Source organism: Vicia villosa, linkage group LG5 (genome assembly GCF_029867415.1).
Source record: "Vicia villosa cultivar HV-30 ecotype Madison, WI linkage group LG5, Vvil1.0, whole genome shotgun sequence".
NCBI classification, from domain to species: domain Eukaryota; kingdom Viridiplantae; phylum Streptophyta; class Magnoliopsida; order Fabales; family Fabaceae; genus Vicia; species Vicia villosa.
In genome coordinates this window covers 114047163-114067172 of record NC_081184.1, presented here as the reverse complement: position 1 = coordinate 114067172, position 20010 = coordinate 114047163, and positions in this window count along the sequence as shown.

Genomic DNA, 20010 nt, shown 5'->3' with positions numbered 1-20010 from the left:
TGTTCTTCTTCAGCTTTATTATAATCCATCTTGCCCCCAGCAGGGAAAAGCCTTCTTCCCACAGGAGGTTTAGTTGAATGAATTTCGTTTGGGGAAGACCCTTGCGTTGTTGGATTCTCCCATTTCAATCGAAGCTGTCTCCTTTTCCGCCTTCTTCATCCTCTGATGCCTTCTTCATTGGGACCTTGACATAGGGTTCTTACCCTTATAGTTCCCAAATCTAACGACTTCTCTTTTTGAGGCTTGAAACTTCTTTCTATAAGCCCATGACGTTCTCCCTCCATTATCAAAGTTCCCCCACTTGTCTTTATTTGGTCCCACTTGAACCCATTTATGCTTTGAGACCTCTAATGGTACCTTGAAGGTAACTCTTCTTACTTTTGGATGTGGGCTATCCTGTCTTCTTGGGATCTCTCTTTTGTGAAAAATTTAAAGGTATGGATTGCCCCTGCGGGCATCCCAATTCTGATTGGAAGGAATTCTTTCGAAAAATTCAGACAACCTTCGATGGTAAACCGCCCCGCATCTGGGGTATATCAAGCATTCAGTTTCGTCTTTGTGGCAGCGAATAAGAAAACCTAGCAGGCTTTCTCCAGGATTGGGATATACTCCCAATAATTCGCTGTAACACGGTGAACTGACTTTTAAAGAAAATGTTGCGGATAGCAAGAGTCGCCACCAACTTTTATTTTATCCAATTGGAAAGGCAAAAAGAACAGGAAAGACTTTTGAAAGATTTTGAGTTCGGGGGGTAGGTTATACAAAGGGAAGGTTTAAAGCACCCTTTGTATCCATGGGCTCTTAATTGCTTAGCTCACTTTTGAATTGTTTGAAATGTTTGAAATGTTTGAAGTGTAGTATGTGATTAGAAAATATTTTTGAATAAGGACTTTAGCTTGTAAATAAGCGTAGCCTTTTAGAATTGATTTGAAAAAGGGTGTGAAAAGTAATTTTAAATTTAAATTAGAGCAAGCAATTAGTAGCAACTACCCTAATTTTAAGATTTTGTTCTTTCAGCTTTTCAGTTTGAAAGGGCTATCCATACCATAAAGAGGGTAGGGAGTCCTTTCATTGGATGTTAAGGGTCATTGAGGAAATATCGTTCACCATAAAACTGTCCCTACCATGTAGAGGTAGGTAGTCTTTAGGGAAGGATATAATAGTCATTTAGGCAACATGCGAGGATACCTTAGCAATTGGGACAATCATCATTTAAACCGAGGCAACATCGAAGGACAAGATCATTTTCGTTAAGGCAACTTCGAAGGGACATATGATCTTATGATGATTATGAACTGAGGGCAACATTTGCTTTAGGTATCCTCGGAATCGAGGGACTTAACTATTTTAGAATCATAATAATAAAAAGGCAACAGGCAACAAGGCAACAAAAAGAGGTTACCCTAAAGGTGTGTGTGTGTCACAATCAGGTGAGTCAATTCAGTTATATTTATCTTATAATTTAGGCAAACTAAATTTATTAGCAGGCTTGTCACTCCCTAGATTACTAACCACGCAGTATAAAAGCAGAATTAAAAGGTCCTATGCTATTACAATAAACACCTGTGGGCAGAAAAATAAAGGCAGAAAAACAAAATCCTAAATCTATTACAATAAACACCTGCAGAGGCAAAATAATAGAAACCCTAAACTATTACAAGGCTTTGGGGCAGATACAGAAATGAGGCAAATGAGTAAAATAAACATAATAAAAGGCAAACCCCAAATGGGGAACAAGTTAACCATAGTTAATAGAATAAATAAGGCAAGGCAAAAAGGCGAATGAAAATAAAAAGGCAAAAAATAAAGGTAAATTAAAAGGTTTTTGAAAACAACAGGACGAACCCTGATTTTTAAAATTTATAATAAAAAGGGTTAGTAAAAACAGTGATTAATAGCCATGATGAAAATAGTTAGCCAAAACTAAAATCAGGGTTTGAAAACCTAAAAATAATTAATTAACCTAAAATTAAATTAATTAGCCTAAAAATAATTATTAGCCTAAAAATAAATTAATTAGCCTAAAATAATTATTAGCCTAAAAATAAATAAATTAGCCTAAAAATAAATAAATTAGCCTAAAAATAATTATTAGCCTAAAAATAAAGAATGTGATAAAATTCTAACCCTAATTCATAAAAATGGACAACATCTACCTATTATATATTTTAGGGTTAATGGTTAAAAAAGAGATTTTACCAAGGTTTTCAAGGGCAATGAAGCAAACAAATAAGTGTAAGGAAGAATTGACACCTGATCCCTTTGGCCAAAAGAGGTACCTGCAATAATAATAATAAGAATATTAGTAATAGTAATAATAATAACACAAGAAAAGAATTGGGGTTTAGAATATTAAATTATGGACAAAATTACGAATAACCTTGATTTGGCCAAATACCAAAAGGTTTTTGGCCAACTATGAATAACCTTGATTTGGCCAAATACCAAAAGGTTTTTGGCCAAATATGAATAACCTTGATTTGGCCAAATACCAAAAGGTTTTTGGCCAAAATAGAAATTGGGGTACCATCCACTTGGTCAATCCATAGAAAACCTGTTCATAAACCAACGCAATGTTACGGTTAAGAAAACAAATGAAAAAAATAGAAAAGTGATTAAAATAAAATAAAAAAATATAAAAACCTGATTATAAATCAAATAAAATAAGAACACGAAACTACAATTTTTTTAGATTTTTTTGAAAATATGAAAATAGAAATTAAATCAAATAAAATAGAAAAAAGAGGAATTTGCGATTTTGAGGATCGAAATCCTTAAGAATTCTATTATAAAGTAGTATTGTTCTACGATTTTTTTCTGAACTTCTGGAAAAAATTCGGAGCAAATCGAAACAGTAGTTTCAGAATTCGACTGATAGGCTGGAAAACTCATTACTGTGCTGCAATCGAAATTACAACCCTGAAGAAGGAGAAGTAGGAGAAAATATTTTTTATGTTTGTGAGAAGAGAGAGTCGGAGTAAGGGTTAGAATTGTTAGTCCCTAATGTATACAAAATATTAGTATTTATAAGGAAAATATTAGGTTAAAAAACAATGGGCTTGGACTCTAAAAAAGATTTAATTAGTAATAAAAATAAAATTCTAATAACTATTAATTATAATACTAAATAATAATAATAGCTAACTAACTATAATATAATTAGAAATAAAAATATAAAATTAATAATAACTGAATTAAAATTATAATAATAATAATAATAATAATAATAAAACATCTATCTGATTTAATGCTTAAAATAAAAAAAGTAACTTCTAAAAACGATATATATTGTTTGTAATTTTTGAATATATTTTACTAAAAGGAGTATAAAAATTAAGATTTAAAGAAAAAAGATGTTTTAAACTTTCTGATAAAAAGGAAGAAAATTATAACTAAAGAAGTTAAAAAAATGATAAAAAATGGAAAAAAAGTTAGAAAATAAAATAAAGGTTAGAAGTGAGATTCGAACCCGGGACCTTTCGGTCGTGCGTCTTTTGCCCTCAAATTCTTACCGATTGCGCTACGTCAATTATTTGAAATAAAATGACATAGACAATTATAAGAGGGCAAATTTTGGGGTATGACAGCTGCCCCTGTTCAATCTTCTTACACTTGGAGAGGTAGATTGGCTTGTGTGCCTGTCGGAATCTGAAGGTGGAAGAGGATTGAACACTAGAATACCAAGAAATTTGCCCTTGCTGATGGTGAAGGGACTTTCTCGGAGATGGGCTTAGAGATGCCATCCGGAAATTTGATGAATGTTGTCAGGGATGGGCTTAAAGATGCCACCAGGATATTGAAATTTGATTGAGAGGGGCTTAAAGATGCCATCCAGCTTGATAGACTTGAGAGTCAGAATACGTCGTACGTTAGACTGTAATCTGAGGGATATACTTGTAATGAGTCGTACGTTAGACTGAATCCACTGTATTGATAAATGTCGAAGTAAGCCGTACGTTAGGCTATACTTTTAGGGTGAGTCGTACGCTAGACTGGATCCAGTTTGCATTGTTAGATGTCTGGAAAACCGTGCGTTAGGCTGAAGGATGGGTCGTAGGTTAGATCGGATCCAATTTGCATTTGATAAATGTCTGGAAAGCCGTGCGTTAGGCTGAAGGATGGGTCATACGTTAGACCGGATCCAATTTGCATTTGATAAATGTCTGGAAAGCCGTGCGTTAGGCTGAAGGATGAGTCGTGCATTAGACCAGATCCAATTTGCATCGGTAGATGTCTGGAAAGCCGTGCGTTAGGCTGAAGGATGGGTCGTGCGTTAGACCGGATCCAATTGCATCGGTAGATGTCTGGAAAGCCGTGCGTTAGGCTGGAGGATGGGTCGTGCGTTAGACCAGGTCCCCTGTGTTGATAGTTATCCGAATACACCGTACGTCAAGTTGTATCCTAGGATGAGTCGTACGTTAGACTGGATCCTTTGTATTGAGAAGTACCAGAATGAGCAATACGTTAAGCTGTATCTGAACTCATATGTATTGAGAAGTGTTTGTTGGAGGTTGATCGTGTCAGTACCGTTCGTAGTAACTGAATTAGATCTTGGAAGGATGATCGTGTCCACACCGTTCGTGATGATAGAATTAGATCTTTGAAGGTTAATCGTGTCAGCACCGTTCGTAGTAACTGAATTAGATATTGGAGAGATGATCGTGTCTCCACCGTTCGTGATGATAGAATTAGATCTTTGAATGTTGATTGTGTCAGCACCATTCGTAGTAACAGAATTAGACCTTGAAAGGATGATCGTGTCTACACCGTTCGTGATGATAGAATTAGATCTTTTAATGTTGATCGTGTCAGCACCGTTCGTAGTAACTGAATTATATCTTGGAAAGATGATCGTGTCTACACCGTTCGTGATGATAGAATTAGATCTTTGAAAGTTGGCCGTGTCAGTACCGTTCGTAGTAACTGAATTAAATTTTGGAAGGATGATCGTGTCTACACCGTTCGTGATGATAGAATTAGATCTTTGAATGTTGATCGTGTCAGCACCGTTCGTAGTAACTGAATTAGATCTTGTAATGTCGATCATCTCAGCACCTTATGGGGTAACCAATTTAGATCTTGTAATGATCGTCTCCATAATTTGTATTGATGAATTTAGATCTTGGATTGTTGATCGTCTCGGCACCTTGTGGGGTAACCGATTTAGATCTTGGAATGATCGTCTCCACCGTTTGTATTGATGAATTTATATCTTTGACGATTGGAGATTTTGTTTATCTGCTTGTACCTGTATTCTAAAAAAGGTAAAGTTAGTCTTTATGCAATGTCATGATGCATGTATATTGCGTCGAGTCTCTCAAAATAAATTAGAAACTTGTATGTTTATTATGAAGTAATGTATGCAATGTATGAATATGTTTATGCTATCTGGATTATATTAGTGATTTTTCTTGATTGAGAAAATAAATCTCTATATCATTATGATTTTGATGTCTGATCTTGTTTTGAAGATGCTCAGTTGGGGATTTATGATTTCTGCTTGGGGACGAGAGCCGTGTGAATGATTGATCTTGATGTACCCTGACCGGGGATAAGAGAGATGAATAACCCTGTTTGGAGAAGAGAAAAGTGTCGGGGAACCGGCGGTGTCGAATTTGTAAACTCTGTTGGGGAACTAAGTCTTTGTTGGGACGAGAACATTTGCAGATATCTTCTTTAATGATTACTCTGTGGGGATATGATCCTGTGAAACCGGCTTTGTGGGAAGGCATGGATGATTTGAACATTTCCCCTAGTGGTTATAGTAACTGCCATTCCTGGACTTGTATTGATTGGAACACACCAATGAGTATTGACCAAAGTGTTGAACCTGCCTTGCATGGCTTTGCCTCAACTATTAGGGGATTTACAGAGATTTGCCTTGCGAGGACCTTATGAGAGGTGTACCATGGGTGTCATGCCCCTAATAGCCATGAACGCAGTATGATGCCGCTTCCTGACCGGGAGGTAGCTTCAGATCTACTTGGATGCATGCCCCTGATTGTTTGGCATTCTTGAGAGATTCTCGGAATCTTGACTTGGTTGCTCCCAAATCAATTGGCATTTTTGAGAGATTCTCGAAATCTTGACCTGATTGCCCAAAATTTATTGGCATTCTTGAGAGATTCTCGGAATCTTGACCTGATTGCCCCAGATTGATTGGACAAAACACATCGTGCCCCTTGTATACGTAGGAGACATTGCTTCTGGAGTGATCTTGTCTGTCGGGATAACTGTTAGTCATTTTTCGTACCCTGTGCAGATTCTTCCTGTTGCTAACATTTGAAATCATGTAGCAGAATATGTTTTAATAATGAATTCATGAGATGCAATGCATATGTCTGTCTTGAGTTTTTGAAAAACATTAAAACAAGAGATGTAAAAGCGTGATATTTGTAAAAATGTGATGTTTGTAAAAACGTGATGTTTGTAAAAATGAAACATCAACTCAGCATTTGTGGTAAACCTTAAGGAGTTAGGATACCCTTTTGGTGACAGTATGCTTTCGAACTAACCATGCTTCAGTTAGGACTTTCAAAGTTTATTTGTACCCATCCCAATCTTCGTGATGTTCTTCGATCCTATGCTTAGTTAACTTTGCATTTAAATTCTAGCAGAGCTTGAAGTCATAACTTTGACATTTGATGATGGTTGAAGCACCAGAAGTTTATTTGGATAGGTAGTCATCCTTTTTTGTAATGTTTTCTTTTGTCGAGGATTTGTAGTGACCTCTTTTTTGACTTTGTTGTCCCTAACTTTTGCCTGAACTGTTTATTTTGAGATTACAGTCAGCGGGATATTTCGATTTTCGATAAGTCTCCTTCATAGGTTTTGACTTAACAATTCTTTTTTCCTTTTGATAGATGTTGACTGTCTGTCTAACGGTTACGGGAACCCATCAATATTTGTGTAAAAGCATACTGGCATGACTGAGTTAACTGAGTAACTACCCTGCCCCGGGTTATGATTAAGGGTTTAATCTGTAACATCCCTAGTTGCTAATTACCAGTAATTGTACTAATATTGGTAATTAGGCATGATTATGGTAATTAGTACTTAAGGAATGTAGTTAGAATGAAGTTAGTGTGAGTCAAAGTGTGATTAGGCTTTTGAAAGATTAAGTGGAGAACTAGTAATGAGGTGGCATGGTTGCATTTTAGCATTAGTAGTAAGGGCAATAAAGACTTTTCCCATGGAGTTATATTTAAGCCTAAACAAGACTAAGTCTCACCATATTCTCATTCTCATACTCACCACAATTCAGAATTTGGAGGAAGGGTTGGAGAAGAAGAGATATAATCATAATAGAGCAAGAGAAAGAGGGAGAGAGCTCGTGGAAGGGGGCAAAGAAGAAAGGAGTGCAGCATCTTCATCAAACTTGTCTTGCATGCAAGAGAATGGTAGTTTGGTAGGAGAATGATAAGAAAGTGTGAGAGTCACCATCATCATTATCTCCATCAACTCAGCTCTAATCAACATCCATTGTCATCACCAAACTCAGAATATCCTCTTAATCAAGGTGAGTTCCATTAGTTAGGAACTTGGGGTGGAATTTGGGAACCTAGCATGATTAAGGGTTTAGATTTTGATAAATACTATGCATGTTGTTTGATTGATGAAATATGTGTTCTTTTGATGCAATTATATGCTATGGAATGTTAATATAGGATGGGTTTCGAATTTGGATTGTTAGGGAACCTAAGGATGAGTTAGAACACTATTGGAACTGGTTTTATGCAAGAAAAATGTGATTTTTGCTTCTGGTTCAGTAAGCAATCGATTGCAGGGGTCAAGCAATCGATTGCACTGTGAAAAATTGGCATTCTGCGCTTCTGGTTCAGCAACCAATCGATTGCACACCAGTGCAAATCGATTGCACCTGACAGAAAATTATCTCTTTACTGTTTCGACCATAACTGGAGTTTTGTAACTCAGAATTGGGCGCCGTCGGAGGCATTGGAAAGCTAATGGAAAGGGCTACAAGATGCTTAAGCTTACACAACATTATCATACTCCTAAATACTAATCAAATCCATGTGAATATTCTTGTACCTTGGTTACTAAAAGGTAATGCTTGAATAATTGATTCGTTAATCATTCTAAGGGCCTTGTTGCCAAAGTGTTCCTTCAACTGGGTTGTATGGATCATGGAATGAGTGGTAATGGAAATCAAAGTTATCCATGTACACCAAGATGTTGAGGTCTTATAGGTTGTGAAGCTAACCATGTGAAACCAAGAGGCGAGGAGGTCTTACAATTTGTGAATCTTGTGTACGTCGATTAACAAAGTATGGATATGGTAAGGAGGACCTTAAGATACCTAGACCAAGAGATATGAACAGATACTAGCCTAATATTCCTTTTCTTATCAAGAGACTTCTTTCAAAATCCTACAATCTGATGGTGTAGTAAGTATGAGACGAGGGGATAGAGAACAGACATAAGGATAGTAACTGCGAGTAGGCATGTTACATATATGTTGGCTATTTCTTGTGAAGTAATTCCAAGGATTCCCCTGTGCCACATATATTGCAGGCATTCCTCGAGTGTGTGATCTCAGGAATGGGCCGTGCTCCGTAGTTCAGGAGCTATTCTTCGGGGATGAACTCCCGGAGATGTGGGCCACACCTTCTCCTTTTGTCATCTCCTTGAGGGTGAATTTCTATGTGAGATTCGGGCCCTGGGATATTGGAGGAGTTGAATCGTGTGATGCGATTCAATGTCGATTCCATGGTTCTCTATAGTCATATGAGTTACTTACCATGTAGATTGAAAAGGTATGTTTTGGGGTCTTGTTTCGAAGGCAGATAGGCAGGTAAACCCAGAAGACCAGACCTTGAGGGTAGCTCCCGACAGAAGGTTGGCAGGTAAACCCGAAAGACCTATTCTGGAGGAAACATGTACCTAATATCCGAACATGTGATATGTTCTCAGAATATCTAATCGGATGGTCAGTGGACATTCAATCGTGGTGCTACGAGTTGACATGCTTTCCTGTACTGGGTAATGAGGAAACCTTAGGATCTGACATGGATCTGTAGTTGATGTATGTACCCTGTAGATCCGAGAGAACCCATAAGATAGGGGAACTCACTGAGATTTAGTAATCTCACCCCATTCATCTTATTATTTTTTTCAGGTACCGTGCAAGAACGAGTTTTGCTAGATGCTTGGATCAAGAGCTTTTGACCGGATGCCGTGAAGACTGTGCTTGATCTTTTCTTCCGCCGTGTATTATTATCATTGTGTAACCATATCAATTGTATCCATCTTTGAGATGATTTTGAAATGTATACATCTTATTTCATAATTCCTGACTTTTGTATGTACTCAGTACCAGTTATTAGTATTCTACTAATATGATTCTAGACATATATTGGTAGGTTATTACAGTTGGTATCAGAGCAGGTCGACCCTCGACCTAGCCGTGAGGCATCATTAGCAAATTTCTTTCTTCCTCACAAGTGTGCGTTGCGGGCCCGATTCTACTGTCATGTTATTCAGTTGTTGAACTTGATCAACTCACCAACTGGGTACGTGATAGGCAGGATCGCGGCAGAGCCGCCACGAGGACGCGTTATCCCCAAAGTAACTCATGTGGTAACAGAATTCCAGTAGTAATTATGGAGAAAGGTTGGACTTGGATAATGTCATGTATGCAGGGTAGATGCGATAACAGTCTACACGGGAGCAGCTAAGGAAGTTGGAAATTTCCAAGACACCTTTTGGGACAAAAGTGATCCTTCAGACAGAGTGTATGTTATAGGAGTTTGTTGAAGTGGTAGAAGTCGGTTAAGTTAGGAGTATGTTGGGATTGTCAAACATAAGAAAAGAAATTGACATGGAATAGTTGACAACCCAGCTGTCATGATATGGTCTAAGACGAGTGGAAGTTCCAAGACTTCGATTGGATGTAGTGAACCTTTTCTGGAATCTCAGTAGTAGTAAAGTAGATCCATGAAGCACCTAAGTAGGAATGGAGTAAGGGAATTCTGTGATGGAGCTGAGCTTGAAGCCGTTAGTAATTCGTTACTCAAACATGGTGCCAGTAGCAAACATGGACAGAGAAATGGATGGATGGAAGACTTTGAGAGTTGGACCGAGATATTGGATCTTTCTAATTGCTTTGGCCTGAGAAGTACTTGGATGGATAAGATCATTACACTTCGACTCGTTCTGGTGTACCTTAAGATGTGAATAGTCATATAGTGAACGGTGGATAGGACGAGTGGAAATGGTGACCTCCAATTTGGAAATCTAGGATATCTGATTGGGTGAAAGAAACTACTGCATCTCCTTATTATTATGAAATGTGTGAGTCGTAGAACTACGCTAGGCAGAAACTGAATGGAGGGATATGCAGAGTGCAGTAATCCATGTTGCCTACTAATTATGGATCATCCAATACCGAGTGAAGTCGTAGAGCTATGCTATGTGTTGGGTACTTAGGTGAACTACACTAGTGGTTGTCTAAAGCATCGGGGAGTTGACCGCAGTAGGTGACTGTTATTTGTAACCATGATATTCCTATATGGTGGGAGTTATCATTGGGAATCTCTCGTGCGTGCCATGTATGAGTGAGTAGACACCTGGCATAGGAACTCGAACTGGATTCGTAGCGAGTCAGATCTAGTTTGTTGCATTTAGGGGAGGTAAACCTTAAACGTGTGACTAGAAGGATCTGAGTAGCGATGACCTCAGTTGAGACATGTTAAATCATCATCGGTCGTGGCTATAGGATACGGGTGGGGATCGTTATACGCTACTGGGTAGGTTACTTGAATGCATGGCCTCGCAGTGGGACCACCATGTTAGTACTACCAGATAGGTTTAGCGCCACAGTATCGCTATCGCGCACGAGGCGCGTGAGCCATTCTTTCTGACAAATGTGGGACATATTGATCTGGAACTCAAGGTAGGATGAGATTGGTATTTTTGAGACGTCGATCCAAATTCTCATAAGAGCGTAGTGTCGCGGGCGAAAAACCGTTTTGTTCCTCTTTTTTGTGGGATGAGACACCTGATGCCTTCTTTGGGCTCGAGTGCTCATAAAAAATGATTTTTCTTTATTTCGACCAAACTTTTTATTATTTCCAAAGGAGGAAAAGGAAAAAAGCTGCAATAACCTAAAAGTGGGGGGAGAGATCTTGGGTAAGAGGGTTGGTTATACGAAGGGAAGGTATTAGCACCCATCGTATCTGTAGTACTCTACAGGGTTCTTTATTGTTTTTTATTCTATGCTACGGTGAAGGTTCTGTTGTGAAATAGGTGGGACCTAAGGTGTTTGTTTGATTATGCTCGCAAAGATCATCGCGATCCTCTGCATACATATCCCTTAGAGGGAATCAGAGCATCTGTAGCTCGGGGTCTACGGGTGCTAAGGTTTGAATGGTTTTTTTGTTTTGTTTTGCTCGCCAAGGATCGACCTTGTGCCTACGTATTCTCAAAGGGATGTTGAGAAAGTCAGAGCAATCGTAGTTCCCACTTATGCTAGTGGAAGCAAAGGAAAATAGACAAATGTCATCTAAATGCAAGATGTATCTAATCTATATCATCACATACATCTGTTTGATTTTTGTTTGTTTGTTTAACCAGCCTTGTGGCAAAAACTTTCAATGAAGTCAGCCTTGTGACAAAAAGTTTTGATTAATCAGCCAGCCTCGTGGCAAAAGTTTCAATGAAGTCAGCCTTGTGACAAAAACTTTGATTAATCATCCAGTACGGTGGTAAAACAGTTTGATTGATTAGCCAGCCTTGTGGCAAAAAAGTTTGATTGATTGATTGTTTGTGATGATATATAAGAGATACTCCTAGCATAGAGATGAAAAATGTCTAATCTCCTAGGGTATTTGGTTTGGATATTGGGGATGCTTATAAGAAGCCTGTGGGTCCTTGTACGAAGCCCAAGAGGAGGCTATTCGAGGGTCCTTGCATTGTAAGCCCAAGAGGAGGCTATGGGAGGGACAATCCAGGGTCCTTGCATTGTAAGCCCAAGAGAAGGCTATGGGAGGGTCACTCGTTTGTACAAAGCCCAAGGGGAGGCATGGTGTAGTTGGTTTGAGCTCTTAGAGCGATTTCACCGGGAAACCATACTCTATGTCCTAACCTAAACTAGTGGAGATTCTTTGCTCGAAGCCCAATAGGAGGCTATGGGGAACCTAGTGTTGTACTAAGTTGAATAAGTATATAACACAATCACAAGTATGAACAAGTACAAAAAAATATGCACAAGTACATGAACAAATATGAACAGTTATGTGAACAGTTATATATGACAGAGTGTGTGTATATAATGGAGTTTATGAAGGAAATATACCTGTAAGCATGATCCATTTGTATACACGGGGGCTCGGGACTTATACTCGGGGAGAGGTCCACTTGAGTTTATTCAAAGCTATGTAAACAGGTATTTACAAAGGGGCTTGGGACTTATACCTACATGGAGGCCCATGGTATTTTTGGGAAGATTTAAAGAAACCTTCATTTTTGGTTTGTTATTCAAAGTTTAAAAAACACATTGATCGAGATATGTACAAAAGGCGTACAATGAAATACCTAACTTCATGTACTGGAATGGGTATGTACAAATGGGCTTGGGACTTATACCTACATGGAGGCCCATGGTATATTGAAAAGTTCTGTTTCTTTGAAGTTTTGTTGTTTTGAAAATGATTTGAAAATTGTTCGAAAAAGTTTTGTTTTGAAGAATGTTTTATTGTTTTTTTTGAAAAAAACTGTACAAAAGGAAAAGAAATGGGACTTACACTCTCTAATATTCGAGAGGCCCCACTTCGTTTTGAAAATCAATTAATCAATTAAAAAGATTTAATCAATAGTTTCAAAAAGAAATGGTTTATTGTTTTTGAAAAGAATCGCGATCGCTCGTTTTAAAACGATTTGAATTTTGAAAGAAGTCAAATTAATCAAGATAAACAAAAAGATTGTCTTCAATTAACATTTAGATGATTAGGGTTTGCTTCAAAAAGTATTTACAAATGATTAATTTTGAAAATCAAATGAAAAATAATATTTAAAAGTATTAAAATTACTTAAAAACAAGTCATTTTAAAATTATTAAAAAATGTATCAAATAAATATTTTTTGATGATTTTTTTTGATATTCTTAAAATATGTATATTAAATAAGAAGTGTTCAAAAAATGAAGCAAAAATAAATTGATTTGATTGGTTAAATAATTAAGTGAAGTTGTGTAAAAAATGAAAGAAAAATAGTGTCAAAAAATTGGTTTTGGCCCCCATGAGTGTTGAACCCACGACCTCACGCTCACTACTCAAAAACATGACCAACTGGACCACGCGCGTGGTCTGTTTAGTATTTGCAACGAATCAATTATATTTTTGAATCAATTTCTAATTTCAGTTTCAAAATCTGGCGCCAAGAACACATACCCAATTCAAATTTGAAAATTCTGAAAACTGAATTGTTTGGATCGAGTGAATAGCCTATCTTGCTCGATTTTTCACCAGGAACATGATGGTATCATTTAATTGCATTTATTTTATCTCTAAGGCTATCAATTTTCTGATGAACACGAAGAACCCTAATTTTGAGTTTCAATCTGAAATCGTGTGTGTGCATGATAAGTTGCAATTGATTGAGGGTTAATGATCCATACATATGCAGAAACAAGATGGCATGGCAGTTTTTCATTTATGATGCATGTATGATAGAGTTTGAAGTTCAAGTGACTTACCTTCAAAAACGGCCAAACTGGAGATTTGATTCTTCAATATAAGTGTTACAGATGCTTTGTATCAATCTGGATAGCTTCAATGATGATTATGGAAGGTGTCTGGATGTCTGGAACAAGCTGAATTCATCTGAACATGGCCATGGCACCCGAACTGCAGTTGCTTCAAGTATGAATCGAATTTGAAGATGGAGGTGTTTCAGATTGCTGGTGAGTGTTTGGATCATTCATATGAAGTATATGGATGGTGTTAGGAGTGTTAGTTTGGACAGATATGAGCTTGAATGAAAATTGGCATGATAAGGTTCAATATATGCAATTATGGAAGTGAGGTAGTGATTCTGAGATTTGAGGTGTTTTTGGGTGTATGAGTGATTCAAACACATCACATTTGACATTTAGAAGTTGTGGGAAGCATCACTTTGTTCAGAACTTGCAAGGTTTGGAGGTTGAGTTTTCTACCTCACTTTGAAACACATGACTTGTAATTCAAGAAAGAAGAGAGAAAACCTATAATTGTGAGGTTTTGGTGTGAATTTGAATGAGTTTTGGACCTCTATTTATAGGCCAAGGATTCTGAATGAAGAGCTTTGCAACTTGATCAAAGTTTGATGATTTGGCTTAAGAGATAAAAAGGAATCTTTTACATTTAATGCAAAATGGTTAAAGTGACCAAACCATGGTTAAAACTCAAGCTTCTTATCCTCTTCCATTCTGATCTCAAATCAGAGAAAATATCTTCAATTATTGCCTCTTTGCATCATTACTTGGACTATAGGCAATGTAGTCTTGAAACTTAGTGAAAAATGGTGAAAATTCAAGTGAAAATGATCACTAAATGCATAATTCAAAACCATAGCTACACTCCATATTTTTTCATGCTCTTAGACATTTTGGAAAGCTCATGTTACACACTTCAAAACCCTAGTTGAAAGTTTCTTCAAGACCTTTAAGGAAATGGGTGAAAAAGTTCCATGAACTTTGAAGAAAATGAAGTTTTAAGTGAAATTTTCAAAAGATGTCAACTTTGAAGCTCCATATCTCTTAAATGGTTGATCTTATGGAAAAAATTTATATGTGTCAAAGTTGTTTATTGGATCAAAATCTACAACTTTCATGTTGGAAGTTTTTTTTAGTTTGTAGGTGAAATTTTGAGTTATTCCCCTCCAAAGTTTGGAAAAAACCATAAAAAACACTTAGAAAAATTTTCTAAGTATGAAAGTCAAACTTTTGACTTTTTGATTCTTGATTGATTTTCTTGATTTTTCTTGATCAAATGACTTCTCATATTATATATTGATGATTTAAAACTTCAAAAGTCATGGTTGACCAAAATTCCCCAAAAGTCAATGGTGATCTTGTACTGTTGACTTTTTCAGTCGAATCGCGTTTCTGGAGATTTCAAATGAAACAGGTTATCCTCACCATATGAATGGTATGAATGGATCACATTGAAGCATTAGAGGATATTGAGCCATGTTTTGAGTTGTGGCACCATGTCCTGATTAAAAAGTCAGTTGTTCAGTGAATTAGGTCAAAAACCCTAATTGTCGACCTGATGAGATTGATGACTGTAGGTCTTGAATTGAGATGCAATTTCCATTGGATATTGTCATAGGGATTATTTGAGGATAATTGAGACCTTTGATTGACTTCCTGGGGATTTTTAGGGTTTCCCAAATGTGATCCCTGATTTTAGTCCCTGATATTTCAAAACCCTGATCTGAGGATTTGTCTGATCAATCTTTGTGTAGGAGATGTTATGAGCCAATGGATTAGGTCAAAATGATGCACTTGGGGTCTTGAGGTCATGTCCCAAGTCTTTAGGTCAAATTCTGAGCAAAAGTCAGGAGTATGCTATCTTCAGTCAAAACCCTAATCCAGTCGATTCAGAGCCTTTGAGCTTGTTGAAATGAATCTCTGAGGACCAAATGTTGATTGTTGATGAAGATGATTCATTTGAGATGAAGGGAGAACAAAACCCTAATTGATTGTTACTTGTACTGATGAGTGATTTCCTGATTAAATCCTGCTAAGTCACAAGTAGCAAACACAAGCTATGCAATTTTGTTAGAGATGCAAATGATGCATATGCTATGATGTGAGGTGGTATCTTAGGTCAAAAATTGGGGTATGACAGATGCCCCTATTTAAGTTTCTTCAACCTGAGACATGAAGATTGAAAATCTTCGTTTTGATAGGGTGGAAGAGACTTAAATATCAGAAGACGCGAATTTTGGACCTAAGATACCAAAATTGCGGATGATGCAAGTATATCTTTACCGAGGGAATATCAAAACTGACTCCGCTGGGGAAAAGAGGTTGAGAAGGATGTCTCAATCCGTTTTAGGAAGAGAATCCGTTTTGTCTTTTCGGGAAAGCAAGTGTATGCTTCATTGGGGAATGATAGCTTTGTAAGAAAAGCTTACCTATCGGCATTATCGACTATCAGCATGGGGATAGACTTGTTTAATAATGCGAAGGTGAAAGGTATGAAACTGTCTTACCGACTACCAGCATGGTGATAGACTTGACAAGGTAAAAACATTTCAAAGGTTTGGTTAATATTACCGACTATCAGCATGGTGATAGACATGTTTGATAATATAACCAGAACAAAAAGGTTACCGACTACCAGCCTCGTGATAGCGGTTTTGAAGACGTGATCAATTATCAGCCGAGTGATAAAATGATCCTGGAGACTTTGCTAGGGAAATTACTGGTTATTCAGCCTTGTGAACAGTAATAAGGCCCTGATCGTCAAATGATCTTCATGATTGATTTCCTTGAGAGGAAATTTTTGAAAGAGAAATAAGCTGCTCGGATGATGAGGCTATTGCTTATTGTCTGTTTTTCACGACTCTGTTTGGGGAATCGGAATTTGAATCTCTGGTAAAGACAAGGTTCTAACCAAGAATGAATTGGAAAGAGACAGTCAAACAAGACTTTGTACCCATGAGGAATGAACTCAACTGGGGATTTTCTCCTTTGTTTTGAGAGGAGAAACTAAAGCAACCTTCCTCCACGAGGAATGATCTCAGTGGGGAACTGGAGAAACAAATGGTATTCTTTCTGCTTATGGGTGACAATCTATTTGGAGAGATGACACGCCCATACCTGTTTCTTTTTCTTTTTTTTTCTTTTTTTCCTTTTTTCTTTACTTTTTTTGGGATAGATATATCCTGAACAAGCGATTATTGAAAAATGCAAGAATGCATGAATGATGCAAATATGTATGAATGATGAATGTCATGAATGTAGCATGCATGCTAATAATACTGACAGACAAAGAAGTATATACTGGAGAAGGACCGACGTCGCAACATAACCAGATACTTGGCGAATGTTCTTCAACACGGTGTAGATAACACGGGTGATGAATGATGCTGTGTGCTTTAAACTTCTCTGGGGAAGATGAGCATCTTTTCTCATTGAGATGGAAGAACCTTCTTCACTGGAGATGGAAAATCTTCTTCACTGGGGATAAAAGATCCTCTTCACTGGGGATAGAAGAGCTTCTTCACTGGGGATAGAAGAGCTTCGTCCTATGGAGATAGCTGTTGATGTTCCTTCTGTTGTTCACAACTCAAAGGAAAATTTCGCTTTTATTTTGAAAAAGAAAAGTAAATTCATTTAAAACTTATTTTTTTCTTTTTTGTTTCAAAAGTGAATAACACAATTAAAGCGTCATTTTGCAAGCTGAAAGAAATCAAAGATTGCAAACAAATGGGCACAAGGCTCAAATTTATTTAATAGGATGGAAATCAGCTAAAAGCGTGATTCCATGGAGTATTTACAAAAGTTGGAAATGGTAATTATGCGGAAAAGGCTACATTGAAAGCAATAACCACTATTTCCCCTAACAACTTTGAGTTCCAACTGTGCTTGTCGCTTCAGATTGGTGGTGATTTGCTTGAAGATCCTTTGATGAAGTACAGACTCTTCAGGTGACGAAGTATGGACTGATGCAGTTACTTTGTCATTATTCCTTAATTTTTGCCTAGATTGCCCTTTCAGGTTTTCAATCTACCAGGATGCATTTTTTCTGTTTATTGTCTCTAATTTTTGCCTGGACCGCCCTTTCGGGTTTTCAGTCCACCGAGACGCTCATTTTTGCCTAAGTCGCCCTTTGCGGGTTTTCGACTTACCGAGCTGTTCTTTTGTATTTTTTAGACAAAGTATTTCTTGACTGCATCAGCATTCACAGGATGTGGGAGTTCATCACCATCCATGGTTGTAAGAATCATGGCGCCGCCAGAAAATGTTCTTTTGACAACATACGGGCCTTCGTAATTAGGAGACCATTTGCCCCTAGAGTCTGGTTGAAAAGACAAGATCTTTTTAAGCACGAGGTCGCCTTCTTGAAATTCACGAGGTCGAACCTTTTTGTTGAAAGCTTGTTTCATCCTTGCTTGGTATAACTGTCCATGGCATAGAGCAGTCATACGTTTTTCTTCGATTAAGTTCAACTGATCGTATCTGCTTTGACACCATTCAGCCTCTGATAACTTAGTTTCCATGAGGACTCTCATTGATGGGATTTCAACTTCTACGGGGAGCACAGCTTCCATGCCGTATACTAGAGAAAAGGGAGTTGCCCCTGTTGAAGTACGCACTGAAGTACGGTACCCATGTAAAGCAAATGGCAGCATTTCATGCCAGTCTTTGTAAGTGACGACCATCTTCTGGACGATCTTCTTAATGTTCTTGTTGGCGGCTTCGACGGCGCCGTTCATTTTTGGTCTGTAAGGAGAAGAGTTATGATGCTCAATCTTGAATTCCTCACACAATTCTTTCATCATTTTATTGTTCAGGTTTGAACCATTGTCAGTAATGATCTTGCTGGGAATACCATATCGGCAAATGATGTTATTCTTGATAAACCTCACAACCACTTGTCTTGTAACATTGGCGTAAGATGCTGCTTCGACCCATTTGGTGAAGTAATCAATTGCTACCAAGATGAAACGATGACCGTTTGAAGCTTTTGGTTCGATCATTCCAATCATGTCGATCCCCCACATGGAAAAAGGCCACGGAGATGAGAGAACGTTGAGTAGAGTCGGTGGCACATGGATCTTATCTGCGTAGATCTGGAACTTGTGACATCTCTTCACGTGTTTGTAACAATCAGATTCCATTGTCAACCAATAGTATCCTGCTCTTAAGATCTTTTTGGACATTGCATGCCCATTTGAATGAGTTCCAAAGGACCCTTCATGCACTTCATGCATTAACATGTCTGCTTCGTGTCTATCCACGCATCTGAGCAAAACCATGTCGAAATTTCTTTTGTATAGTACATCTCCGTTCAGGAAGAAACTGCCAGAAAGTCTCCTTAGAGTTTTCTTATCTTTGTTTGATGCCCCAAGCGGGTACTCTTGAGTTTGAAGGAAGCGTTTGATGTCGTGGAACCACGGTTTATCATCGATGACGGCTTCAGTTGCAAACACATAGGCGGGCCTTTCAAGGCGCGTAATTCTGACTGTAGGCATATCATTCCAATGATTGACTTTGAACATGGAAGATAGAGTAGCTAAAGCGTCTGCCATTCGATTCTGATCTCGAGGTATATGATGCAATTCAACCTTGTTGAAGAAAGTCAAAAGACGTCTTGCATAATCTCTGTAAGGAATCAAACCAGGGTGGTAAGTTTCCCACTTGTCTTTGATTTGGTTGATCACGAGGGCTGAATCTCCATATATGTCGAGGATCTTGATCCTTAAGTCAATGGCTTCTTCGAGACCCATGATACAAGCTTCATATTCTGCGATGTTGTTGGTGCAATCAAATAGCAATCTGGCGGAGAACGGGATATGAGTACCCTTGGGAGTGATGATGATTGCCCCAATTCCGTTGCCAAAAGCGTTTACTGCTCCATCAAAAATTAGGCCCCATCTTGATCCAGGGTCAGGACCTTCTTCAGGTAACGGTTCGTCACAATCTTTCATTTTCAAGTACAAGACATCTTCATCAGGAAAGTCAAACTTGAGAGATTGATATTCATTAATTGGTTGATGCGCCAAGTGATCGGCGAGAATGCTTCCTTTGACCGCTTTTTGAGCACGGTACTCAATGTCATACTCGGATAACAGCATTTGCCATCGGGCAATCCTTCCTGTTAATGCAGGCTTTTCAAAGACATACTTGATCGGATCCATTTTGGAGATTAACCAAGTAGTATTGTTGATCATGTATTGGCGGAGACGTTTTGAAGCCCAAGCCAAAGCACAACATGTTTTTTCGAGCATGGAGTAACGAGACTCACAGTCTGTGAATTTCTTACCCAAGTAATAGAT